The following is a 14,553-nucleotide window of genomic DNA, read 5'->3' as shown; positions in this document are numbered from 1 at the left end:
GGGGCTCAAACTCAGGACCTGAGTGCTATCCATGAATTTTCTTAGACAAGGCTTTACCACTTTGAGCAACAGCTCCACTGGCAGTTTATTGGTAGTTGATTGGAGATAAAATAAGAGTCTTAAGGACATTTCTGCCTGGGCTACCTTCAAATTTTGGTCCACAGATCTCAGCCTCTTGAGCAGCTAGAATGACAGGTTTGAGCTACCAGCACTCTGCTTACTTTTGTTTTATATTATTAGGCTCGATTTCATATTTTTAAATGAATAAAAGCAGAAGATAATAGCACAATTGTATGAGAAAGAAAAGAGAAAAAAGTGTGTACTTTTCTTCCCTTTATTTGCTCATTTTCATACTTTTAAAGAAGTGGATGTAAAACCACAATACACGGTGCCATGTTCCTGATGGGGAATTGATGCTGTCAGAAATGACTCCAAAATCCTAACCTGGACAACTGTACCTTATCTCTGTAAGATTAGAAGACCCAGCCCTCTCTAAGTTGATTATGCTGGGACAGAGGGATGAGATAATCAACATATTCAATAGTTATTGGATAAAATTTATGAAAGAAGAAGGTTTATTTCACATGTCCTTATTGCCTGCACTACTTCATCTTGTTCTTTTAAATGGACAAACATGTAAGATGTCAGCAGCTCCTCACCTCATGGACAGCTCTCAGTCTCCTCTGTTGCCTCTGATCCCAGCACCCGCCTAGGAATGAAGCCCAGTGGTCTTCTTATTTAAGGCCTGCTTTGCACTGCTCCTCTTGTTTCTGAATCTCATCAGGCTGTGAGCAAGCACTATTGCTGTCCACAGGGTAGTGACAATCCTAACCTCCACCCCACCATTGTCTTGACCCTGTTTGGGAGGTGGGGTGGGGGAAAGGCAGCAGCAGTGGACTGTGTACCAAGCAGCTGATTCTCCAACTATTACTATCTATAATCAGGACATACTTATATATTTAAAAAAATCTTGTGGATAGTGGAGGACTCCATTCCAGCCTCTGACACTGGGAGGAGACGACATCAGCTGCAGAGACTTGCTTCAAGTTTTAAGAACCGTTGCAAATGTTGTTGCTGATGGTCCAAATGAGACTTTGCTCAGGGTAGAGGCTTTCAGCCATGGTCTCTCCAGACATGGGGGAATGGCTCTGGGAGACTTCTGAGGCAGCTTTGGATGGAGCTTCGTGCAGCCATCTCACTCTGATCTGGGAGGAGTGCCACCTGTACACACTTGACCAGCAGTGTGCATGTGTAAAGACAGCTACCTATTTCGCACTTTTCTCATATCCCTTTGGACAGTCTCTGCCTTCTGGACCTGCAGTACTACAGCCAATAAAACTGCACAGGACGGTTTTACTGTCTATTTGTGATCTTGGATTTTCTTTTTTTAACAAGAAAACCTGGCTGAATTATAACACTGAGAGCAGACAACTCAAGGGGTTTTCTACACACCCAGCATCAGTTAGAAGAGAGTGGCCAAGAACATTGTAAAAAAAAAACAAAACGTGAAATTGTGATGAATGAAGGCAAGTTCGAACTACAAAGGACTGCAGAATCACCAATACTGTGAAACATAGAAGACAGCCAAGACTATAGAAAGTGAAGGGCTTTAAATAGGTGAATCTAAGGAAGAGCTGCATGAGCTAAACACTGCGAGACTTTTACAAAGCCCTCAAGAGCAACAAGCTCTGGCTGTTGAGGAACACTGAGATCACAGGTGTTGGTAGCCTTAGCTATGAGCTGCAATTCTAGTTGCTGAGGAAGAGTCAGGGAGTAACTTCTCCCTACCTAAGACATCTAGTGCACATAAGCGCCTGGCTGTATTATTTTGTCTGGGCCATGAGCATTTAATGCCCAGAACTTTAGGTTTGAGGGTAAAGGGTCTCAACTTTAAGCTTGGGACCTCTCACAGTAAAAGAGTTTTCCATTTGAATAGATAAAACAAAAAGCTTCCGTGGATTGGTGATCGCAATGTAAATCATTTTGCAATCTGTTGAGAAGATGTTAATAATGCTAGCATGTTTGTTTACCATGGCAAATATTGGTAGAGTTAGAGCAATATTCTCAATTATTTTATTGCATTGTTTATGAATGATAGTATTGCCTTTCAACTCTAACCAATACAATAATATTTCAGGATAGATATGCAATATTAGTGTAGCTGATATTGGGAGGATCACAGTTCAATTCCAGCTAAGGCAAAAAGTTAGTGAGACCCTCCTTCTCAACAAACAAGCTAAGCATGATGGTATATACCTGTAATCTCAGTTATGCAGAAGGTATAGGTTGCATGATCATGGTATAAGAGTAACTCCAGACTAAAAGTAGAAGTTTCTATTTGAAAAATTACTAAAGCAATAAACATCTGCAGGCATAGCTCACAGAGTAGAAAGTCTACTTAGCAATTATAAGGCCTCGGTACCTCCAAGATTTTAGTTTTCTACGTGCATATTCTTTCTAATTTATATACAAATTTTTCTATAATATTTTGAAACACTTTAACATAAATGAGCTCCTCGAATTTAGGGGATTGGAACCTGTAAGAGTGAAATCATTCAACAAATAATGTTCTTTTAGGTGGACATAGTGTAGAAACAAATGTTAAAAACATCATGAAGAGTTACTGTGAACTTGGCATAAGAAGAATGTTCAGGGTGAGGAGACAGATGACATTTCTGACATGTAGTACATGGACAGGGCATAGAGGAAAATTATCTTTTTGTACAGGATTGTGGGAAGTAACTGAGAATATCGATGAGCTATTATGTGTTGGAAGGAAGGAGATTATGTGGGGCGGCCTCTGTGGAAGGGGTAGGTAAATCTGAAAGCAGAATTAAACAAGAGTACAAACAAGTTAGAATGGTGATGTCTGGACTTCAAAATGATGAGATGAGAATCTGTAAATGTTTCAATAGAAAATGATAAGCTTGAGTATAGTATATGATAGACAAGAAAGAGAGGGACAGGGGACGAGGCTACCAATAGACTTAATATGAGACATGATGGAAGCTTAGATTAAGAAAGTTACATGTTCAATAGAAGAGAATTTAAACAGGTGTTGGTGGCTTGTGACACATGAAAGTTCTTAATGAGTCAATCTGCTGGATGAACAACTTATTTTTATTTATTATTATTATTATTATTATTTTTTGCCAGTCCTGGGGCTTCGACTCAGGGCCTGAGCACTGTCCCTGGCTTCTTTTTGCTCAAGGCTAGCACTCTGCCACTTGAGCCACAGTGCCACTTCGGGCCGTTTTCTGTATATGTGGTGCTGGGAAATTGAACCCATGGCTTCATGTATATGAGGCAAACACTCTTGCCTCTAGGCCATATCCCCAGCCTGAACAACTTATTTTTACTTTTCTAGGCAATTGTATTTGCCTCACACATATACATTTCTTTCAAAACGACTGTTCTTCTGTTCTCAAGACATAATAATGCCTCAGTGATAAACACTAGCTCCAAATAGGCTTAATAAGTAGAATGAATAATAACGAATGATACTTGATTGTGTCTTAATGTAATTATGAAGCTGCTCAAGTCTTTTAGACATTTCTATAGTTATAAAGTTACTTGGCATACTATGAAATCTAATCTGACATCCTTGGGGCTTGTTATTTCATAGGGCTTGAAATCACAAAATTAAAATAGCCTAAATATTAATGGCAAGTATTTTACCATGCTGCTGTGCAGCTGACAAGATGAGGAAATAGTCAGCAAAGGAGGAATTTACCCTTTGACAATAAGAAATAATAGGTGATAATTAATTAACTCCTTGACAAAGACACACAATGTGGGTTTCCTCTTCTCTGTGCTGACAAGATGCTAACCTTCAGCTGGCTGTGCACAGAAGGTTTCAGTGACTTTCAGAATGGATTATGGGACATACAGTTCTTTCTCTGCACATTCTTATACTCAGCAAATCTCAGGAGGAATCCCCAGTACAGCATGTTGTAATCTTACTCTGGATGCTTTCCCCCCCTTTCCCTTTCTTCTTTTCTTTGCTTTGAAGAGCTGGACAAGAAAGGTTTCTGTGCTGAGAGCTGAGTAAACCTGGAAGGCAAGTGCTGACATTCATGAGATCAGAGGTCTTCTTGCAAGAGCTAACCAGCAGGGTAAACAGTTTGCTGTCACTTCAATAAATGAGATGACTAGAAAAAGTATCAGTTTGCTTATTCTGTACATGTTTTTCATTTTTATGTACACTACCAGTAGTCACTAAATTCTCTTTCTCATGCTATTATTTTTTCCAGTATCCTTTGTTCATTGTTTTTATCTCACCATTTTGTGTGTGTGTGTATGTGTGTGTGTGTGTGTGTGTTCATCATATATAAAGCCGTACACTAAATAAAATGTGATGTGATTACTGGGGACATATTGCTAATTAAAGAGCCTCACAAATTTTGAGCGAATATGTTTTTTTGTGCCATTTCTCCAAAAGAACACACATTAGAATTTCCCTTTTGCAAACTCTTGAGAGCCTCTTGGTAATATCAGATACTGCAACTCCAGAAATACAGATTTAAATGAACAAATGGCAATGTTGAATAGGGAGTAGTGTGGAACTCAAGTTCTCTAGGGGAATGTCCAGTGTTTCACAGAATAAATCAGAGGAAAGGATTACATAATTAGGACAATGCTGTGACTCTATTTTATTCTTAACCTAAGGGGCTCAAAAATAGAGAAAGTGTTGCTCCTTACATTGTATTTTCAGCCAAGTCTCTGGAGATAGAAGGATGGGAAGTTTAAATATGAGTCCAATCTTTAAAAAAATCATATTTAGATCTACAAACACTTAAGTTTCATCCAAAACTAGGAGTGAGTTCCAATCCAAGATGATATCATTAGGAAATTTCTGTTCATGAGGCTGTCTCTCTGTTTTGAGGGATACCAGGTAAGTGGAGAAAATCCGTTTGCATAAATTATTCAAGGTATTCTTTTCCAGGATGACCACTCAGGGATGAAGTCTGAACCAAATAATTTTTTGTAGAGACTTAAATTTTATTATTGTGAAAAGCTTCAGTGTTATGACTCATTATAGCACTTGAGTAATTTTAAAAAGTAAGATTTGTTTTTGTTCAGCATCCCCACAAGGTTCATGGAAAACATGTTGCATGATTTGTAAACGTTAATGTCTAGCAAAGAAAAAAAGAAACAGGAAATCTGCTCATGTTGAGATTTCTTTTCCAAAATGTATAATCATTTAACTTACCAAGTTGATATTTTGATATTTGTTCATTACTTTTATACTGAAGTTGAACTCGGGGCTTTGTGATTGCTAGACAATAGCTTCACCACATGAACCACCCCCTCTCTACCCTTCTTTGAATTTTACTATTATGTTTTTTTTTCTTTGACACTGTTTCTCAGGTCTATATTTAGTCATCCTGAAGATTGTGTTCATTTTAGAGTTTCAGTGCAAATACAAATTGCATAGCAGAACATAAAGACAAAGATGGCATCAGTGTTTATATTCTGAAGACCAAAGCGTAGTATTGCCATACGAAAATAGGTTGGAAAAGAAGATTTTGGAGTCAATATTTTCTAAAATGTGTTTAATATACCAATGCTTACCCTCTGGATAGCACTGAAATTTCTTCTCTAAAGGCAGAGCACAGGCCTGGCATGTTAACCTGCAGTCTTCCTGAATTGCTACTTATGACTATCAGAACCATTTCCGTCTTTACAGACAATATGATACACTGAAGTAAAAACATAGTTAGAAAGCCTGAAAGTCTGTCCATTTTGGTTACAAGGAATTCTGCAAGCTAAAGGAAAGGAAGGTAAGAAGAAGGAAAATATAGAGAACCTGGTCCTCTAGATTTAGACTCCTACTTTCAAACTTGGCCTTCAGCAGGCGGATATGTGTTTCACACTGAATATATCTCTGAGGCTGGGAACACATATATAGATCCCTCTGGAACATTGGAAAGAGAAAACGTCTGATGTGGCCACAGAAAACTAAACCTCGTACCTTGACATGGTTAGCCTGAAGAAGAGTTGTGGATTGGCTTCCCTGGTTTGCTTAGCATAGGCTGTATCAGGAAACGTTGGATAGAATCACATCTTCCTACATAACTGTACACCCTATGGGGATTTTGAAGGGCTAGGTTGAAACTGCATATGGGGTAGGTTGCTTACTTCAGGTGTCAGGGAGAAGACATAGCAGAGATTGAAGAAAGTACCAGCAATGGCTGAGGTAAGGTCTGGTTCACAGCTCACTACCATGGCAGGCACTGCCAGTGAGTGTCAGCTGGGGACACCAAGCAGGAGAAGCAAGAGCCAGACATATACGAAACTTCTAATTTATTTCCCTTGGAGGAGCCTCAGGACACAGACATCAGAGCTATGTACGCTGACATTAGTGTTTCCCGACTAATCAGAGCTGCTCACTCCCAGACAGGACAACTAAGAGATAAGGTTCAGAGGCACAGCAGTTGACTATTACAAAAGTTAGCTACTAGAGACTTGTCACAAAGCAAATCTCTTCAGAAAGCTGACTGAGGAGTAGTTTTGATGGATGACAATGGTTATTCTCAGACTGTCAAGTAATGTACCTTCTCATAGAGTATGATGGCTGGGAGGTGCAGGTAGGAAGGGTGGGTAACATTCTCATAGCAGGAGGACCAAATGACCCACATTTCATCTGGAGATTCACCAAATCTCAAAAGGCCAGACCATTATTTCCCTGGGATAATCTATAATCATTGATCACTTTACTAATGTGCAGTCATGTGTTGTGCAATGGACAGGCTAGAGGTGATAATAGGACATCTTACTGATTATGAAACTCCTGGAAATGAATGGAGACATACTTAGCATTCAATCCAAGTTATAAAACAATAACCCTTAATGTTTGGCTTTGTAAGAGCAAAGCAAGACTCCTCAATATGTTCACAGTCAGCTTTGAGCAACAAAATGGTGAAGCCCATCCAGAGACAAAAATAAAAAAGGAAAGAGTAGTCCCAGAAGAATCCTTTGAAAAGCAGTCCTGTGTGAAATTTGGGCTTTGAAAACTAAGTATAAAACATAGCGAGAGGGAAATATTGTTATTTTGCAGGAGTGAGTTTTCATTTCTGTAGGGATAGACTTTGAAAGATTAAGCCAGGTTTGGAGAATAAAAGACTTACCTTGCCAGGTACCAGTCGTTCAAACCATAATCCTAGCTACTCAGGAGGCTGATATCTGAGGATCTAGATTTAGTAAAGGCCTGGTGAGATCCTTATCTCCAATTAATCACTCAAAAATCCCAAGGAACTTTGGGTTAATAAATTTTATTCTGCTAATCTACGGAATGTATATCTATTCCGTTTTTAAGGGTGAGAAGACTAGTACTGGTTTTGAACTCAGAATCGCTTGCTTCCTAGGACAATGCTATGCCAACTAGGCCCCCTCTCAGTGAACAATGCTGGAGGAATAGCAATATCAAACACTATCATAAAAAGAGCTTCGTACTGGCACATGAACAGGCCTGATGACCAATGGGATAAAAATGAAGACCCAGAAATGAGTCCACAGACTTATAGCCACCTAATCTTTGATAAGGGAGTAACAGCAAACAAACAACAACAACAAAAACACTAGGTGGAAGAAAGAAAACCTCTTCAGCAAATGGTGCAGGCAGAATTGGATAATATATGTGTAGAAAAATGAAGTTAGATCCTTAAATACCAACCTGCACCAGAATCAATTCCAAATAGATCGAAGACCTCAATGTAAGACCAAATAGTCTGAAAATATTATAGGAAGGGATTAGGGAAAGACTAGGGCACTTGGCACAGGTTGAAACTCTCTAAGATCCAGAAATAACAAGTCAAAGAAACAATGATAAATGGGATAGCATTAAATTGCAGAGCTTCTGCATGGCATAGGACATAGCTAGCAAGATAAATAGAACTCACAAATTGGGAGAAGATCTTCACTAGCTATGCAACCGACAAGGGCTTTATAACTAAAATATAATGAGAACTCAAAAAATTAACTGCCCATAAAACATATCCTCAAAAAGAAAAACCATCCATTAATAAGTGGGCTAACGACTTAAAAAGAGACTTCTCTGAAGAGGAAATAAGAATGTCCATTAGACACGTGGTAGAAATGTTCACCATATCTGGGGAAAAAAAGATATGTAAATCAAAACTAAATTGAGACACCACCCTATCCCAGTTAGAATGGTCATTATCAAGAAAACAAATAATAACACCTTCTGATTGAACTCATTACTTTTCAAGTAGGGTCTCCAATTTACACCTGAGGACCACCATATCCAAGTTTTTATTGGTTTAGATGATACCTCATGAATTTTTTACCCTGGCTGGCCTTGCATCAGAATGTTTTTAAGCTCAGGCTTTTAATTAGCTAAAGTGAAATAAACCATTATTCTGGTTTTAAATTTGTTTCCTTATCATGGTAGAATTCTGTTATTTGTAGTTTTTGTCCATTGCTTAAATACTGAATACAGCAACAGAAATATTGGTAATTGATAAGTTAGAATAAAGAAGTACATGTTTTGGCGATTTTAGTCCCATACAAGAAAATATTTTAATTTAGGGAAAAAGGTGCTTATTGTGGGGAATAAGCTACTTTAAACTAGTCTCTTTTAAGATCCAATTTCAATGGAAATTCAACAAATGTTCCTCAATGAAAGAAAATGCAGACTATACACTGAAATAGGAAGCAACAAACTAGCAATATCAGTGAATGCCTTTCAACATCAGTAATGGATTTATTGGTTTCCTGACATAACCAAACATTCTACCTTTTCAAGACCTATGATTAACTATAAAATCAATCCCCTGGGGGAATTCAGCTGAATAAGGTTTTGAAGGTTTACATGGAGAAGGTCTTCTACCAACCATGTTTGTGCTACTGATCCTTGATTCTAAATAACATAGAGAAGAAATTCTTTGGTTTAGAATAAGTATTACAAATGTACATTCTTGTAAATTAGAACCAGGACTACTCTGTCAATTCTATACTTTTGTACTGTATTACACTATGATTGTACATTCATCCTAAGGATTATTATTTCTTTTAAATTGCTCTGGGTTTACATTCTAAAACAATGTTAATATTTCTTCCAAGTGAAAGCAGGGAGGAAATTAACATTTATGTTGTATTCTTTACTTGTAAATTATAAATGTTTTTCTGACCTTTAAATTCTAATGAGGGGAACTAAAATGAGCATAAAATATTTGTTGTAATTGTTTTGTGTTTTGTTGCTTCATTATGAATCTTCTCCTAACAGCTTAATTATTCCCAGTATCATTGTAGAGGGAAATATCAAGTGGGCCACTGAAGAGGTGTTGAGAGCTTTCAGACAGTTTCTGAAAGCAAAAGAAGTTCAGACAGGTGGCTTCCTTATTAATATATTGAGAATTTGATTGCATTATTCACAGTTCACCAGAATTAGTACTTTAATTTTAATGGCTTGGGGAGAGAAATATCCATTCATCCAAAGGATAAAGACAGCTCTTTCTGAAGCTGTTTGTCCTGCAGAAATGATGATTTGGCAAAACACATTACACTTTTGTAAGATTATTCTACATGAAATGTTCCATAATCTTTTGCTGTGGTTGTTAGCTTATTGTGCTAGTCCTGGGGCTTGAATTCAGGGCCTATGCACTATTCTTGAGCTTTTCTTTCTTTTTTTTCTTTCTCCCTTTGTTTGTTTCTTTCTTTCTCTTTCCCTCTCTCCTTTCCTTCCTTTCCTTCCTTTCCTTCCTTCCTTCCTTCCTTCCTTCCTTCCTTCCTTCCTTCCTTCCTTTCTTCCTTCCTTCCCTCCTTTCTTCCTTCTTCTTCTTCTTTTTTTTTTTTTTTTTTTTTTGCACAAGGCTAGTACTCTACCACTTGAGCCACAGCTTTACTTGTAGCTTTTTATTTTTGGTAGTTAATTGGAGCTAAGTGTCTCACTGACTTTCTTTGAACTGAGATTCTCAGATCATAGCCTCCTGAGTAGCTAGAATTACAAGCTTCAATAAGCTCTGGTTAAAGACTTGTAAATTATGGAGTAAGTTCTTTATTTGTGGAGTTTTATCTAAATACACATTTGCAAATAATATCTTTTGAAACCTGAATGTAAGAAGTACAGAGTTAGTTTATGCTACAGAGGCTTAATCTTTATTTCCTTCATAAAATACTATATATATGAAAAAATGCTTCACAGTGAAAAGCATATGTATGTGTGTGTGTTTGTGTGTTTATGCATGTGTGTGTGTGTGTGTGTGTGTGTGTGCTTGTAGTGGAGTGTGGGATGTTGAAAAGATGCCATCACTGATGATAAACTACCTCTTCTCCAAGTATTTTGGCCAGGGATAGAAGAATCTGAAGCCTATATCTCATGCATGAGGGTTCATTATGATTTGCCTATAACTTTTTGTTGTTCATTGGTGCTGCTGTCTGCTTCTAGGTCTAGGTCTATCAAAATGAGAAGAAGGTCAAAGAAGGCTTCTTGAAATGTTATTCTCAGGCTGAAATTATTATTCATAAGAACATATCATCAATGCATGCCAATTTAAGAACAATAGTAAAATGAATATGAATTTACATTTATAATAATAGTGATCACATTTTCATTTTCTATTTTAGACATTGATGTTAAGGTTTGTATACATACTGTGTTTAAACAATAGAAGAATGTATATTTAAGTTACCCTATTTAATTGAGAAAATTGTCTTTGTAAATAGATACTACTGTTATTACCTTATGCATGAGAAACCTAACAACTTAGGAACTTTGCCCATAGTAATGTCACATAAGCGACTTACTGCTGAGAAATATTGGACATTTCAATTGCAAACTAAACTCAATGCACACTAATATTACCAGGCACTTTCCAGTCCATAGAGAAGTAGAACTCTTCAAGAGATTTCCTTCCAGCTGTAGTATCATTTTCAGTTCTTCACACTTTCTTCTCCGGTGTAACCCAGACCCTCAGCACCATCTCCAACATGATTTATATTACTTTCTTTTTTATTATTCAATTGCTTTATATAGAGAAGAACCATGGCACATTTACTCTGATTGTAACTATCATGTTGGAAAATGACTAGGCCATAGTACCTTGATATTTTGTTAAACATGCCTGGAGGTAGCTGAGAATGTATATAGTTTTAGATGAGCGAATGTTAAAATCAGGACACTTGAGATGAGCCCAGTATGTCTGGATCTCATCCAATCACTGGAAGTATTTAAGAAAAAAAGAAAAAAAAACACTTGGAAATCCCACTAAGCAGAAGAGAAAATTTTGCCTGTGAGTGTATTTTGGACTTGAACTGTAACTTATTCTGAGACTCTATTGTACTGATTTGAATTTACTAGTTTACATAATTATATAAATCAAGTCCTTTTGCTGAAAAAAGTCTCCCTTGTGCAGGTGCGCACACATGGGAACACACGCCCACACACCTCAACTCTACTGGTTCCATTTCTCTGAAGAATACCATCTCTAACACACACACACATATATATATATATATATATTAGCAAACTCAATAATATAACAAGCATAGTAGCAAAGACATTATCCCTCTAATTATAGGCATTTCCCCTGCCTCCCCTCTGTGGTAAGCATTGTACCTGTTCTTACATTTCTTATACTATTCTGCCATTTGTGGTATTATTTTATATGTACATGTATGTAGCTTACACAAATATTGTATACATTATATGTTTAATATACTATACATGTGTATATTATGCAATATACAAAATTATATATGTTAACATATATGCAATAACATTTATGTATGTGGATTGCATACATATATATGAAATGTGAGACAATGCATTGTTTCATTTTACCTGTTTTTTAGTTTTATGGAATGAATCATATCAGTTAATAGGCTCAATTTTCTTAGACTTCTATTAAATTCAATATGGTTCGTGATTTGTCTATGCTGCTGAATGCTGCTATAGTTTAATTACTTTCACTCCTCTGTAATATGCATATGTGAGTATACTATGATTTAAAAACTCTCTGGGGGCTGGGGATATGGCCTAGTGGCAAGAGTGCCTGCCTCGGATACACGAGGCCCTAGGTTCGATTCCCCAGCACCACATATACAGAAAACGGCCAGAAGCGGCGCTGTGGCTCAAGTGGCAGAGTGCTAGCCTTGAGCGGGAAGAAGCCAGGGACAGTGCTCAGGCCCTGAGTCCAAGGCCCAGGACTGGCCAAAAAAAAAAACAAAAAAACAAACAAATAAACAAAAAAACTCTCTGATTATGGAACTCTCCTCTGCACATAATATTTGCTATACTTCTCTAGGCTTTCTTGTACATTTGCCCTGCATTGTGGATTAATTGGTTGCCATTCACTTTGGAATGTGAGTTAGTAAGTAGGACACATGAATGCTTAATTTACCAGGAAGTACATCTCTTAAGCAACACAAACATGTTTCCATTGATCCTCATCTTCTGTTACTATTCATTTCTGAAATTTTATCAAGCATGTAGACATAAACTGAAACATGCCTTTTTCTCATGATATGTAAACATAATTTATGCATTCTGTATATTATACATGTGTTGTATCTGTTACATGTACATTTTAGTATTTTCTTGCTTCTTTTTTCTTATTCTTCAATATTGTAGATGAACTAAGTTTAATTTATGTACTTAAGTATATTAAATATTTGCAGAAAAACAGTCATGTTCAAGAAAGCATTCACTTTCTTCATGTGAGAAAGCTTTTTTTTTTCCTTTTTATGATTTCTTTGTTTGTCTACTTAAAATCTGAGACAGAGTCTGACTTGCTAGACCAAACTGGCATTAAACTCAAAAGTCTGTCTTGGCCTCCTGAGTGCTGGGATTACAGGCAGGTACCACCACATCAGCTAGAAATATGTATTTTCTATAATGTTGTTCCAGAAGAATAATTTATGCTTTCTACATTTTAAATTTTATTTTAATTTGCTCCTATATCAACAACTCTACCAATTTTCTTATTTGCAGTTGACTGACTCATCTTTTCCTCCACTACCTCATTCTGATCTATTGTACTATGTTGAACACAAGTCCTGTACACACATGTTCATTCCAACTTCTGAGTTCTCTATCCTGTGACATTGCTCAGTATTTAATATGTTGGCCTAATTCCACATGACCAAATATTATAGCTTTGAAATGTGTTTTACTATCTAGAAAAAGAAATCCTTTTAGATTTCCTTCATATTTGGCCTAATCATTGCTGCTCTTTCATCTTTGCACAAAAATTCTAAGATCTGCATTTCCGATACTTGTTAAAATTCTGTTGAATTCACTGAGTGCATTTTTCTGACAAAATAGACAATTTTGATAAATTAATGTTCTTTATGAACAGTATTTCTTAATTAATTTATAGCTTTAATATCAAATATATGTATGTCAAATATATATGTATGTATCAAATATATATGTATGTATATCAAATATATATGTATATGTATATATATGTTAGACAATTTTGGTACAGGTCTTACATAACTTCTATCAATGATATTCCTAGGCATCCCATCCTTCCTATAGTACTAGCTTTTAGATATACATCCAGGCATTTATTTGCTAATGTATGTGCAGCATGTTTAAATAATTAAGTATTCTATGCATACAGTTATAAAATGATATTGATTTTTTAAATATTAATCTCATAGCTATCCATCTGCTAAATTCTATGGTTAGTTCTCATAATGCAGTTTATTGGGAAATTTTCATTGTACACATTCATCATCAAGAAAATAGGCTTGTTTATTTGCCTCCCCCTGTACATTTGTTTTTCTTATCTAGGACAAACAAACCTAAAGGTATATACGTCCTTGGGCAATTGTGTCCAGAGGCCAGTCATTCACCACGAGTATCCAAGATAATGGAGATCCAAGGCCTCTTTACCACCTGACTCCATTACTTTAATAGCTTTCTACCAGTTTTTTTTTTCTGCTCTTCTTTTGTTCTCACTGAGGTTATTCTGACCACCACAGCCTGGTGGTCCCCAAGTCCTCTCTTAGGTTCCATTCAATTTAGGGCTAAAGCCAATGCATACATCACTCTGTAGGATCTCTTCTCCCTAAGCCCTTTGATCAATGAACATACTCTTGATGTTCTCTATCACACTGACTGCCTCTGAGTTCACTTACAGATGTGGTAGCGCTCTTTCCTGTGATTGTGCCACCACCATCTCCTACTACAAATGCATTCTAAGTATTGCTGAGCCATCTGCAGGGCAGTGTAGATTTTCTGGGATGAAATTCTCCAAGGACAAATTATCTATCTATCTATCTATCTATCTATCTATCTATCTATCTATCTATCTATCTATCTATCTATCTATACCTGTGAGGATACACGAACAAAAAACAACAAAACAAAAGTTATTTAAGCCAGGTATAGGTGGTTCGTGCCTATAACTATAGGCACTCTGCAGGGCTGAGACTTAGAGAACTGTGGTTCTAGGCTACCCTTTGAAGCCAAGTCTGAGACCGGGTCTTGAATATAGCCAACACAAAGCAGGGTGGTATGGATCAACCTGACTCCATTGCTGTGGGTCTGAGATGAGACAAAACACTATGGTGGGAAACAGA

This window comes from Perognathus longimembris, chromosome 16, assembly GCF_023159225.1.
Source record: "Perognathus longimembris pacificus isolate PPM17 chromosome 16, ASM2315922v1, whole genome shotgun sequence".
NCBI lineage: Eukaryota > Metazoa > Chordata > Mammalia > Rodentia > Heteromyidae > Perognathus > Perognathus longimembris.
This window is presented reverse-complemented; position numbering follows the sequence as displayed.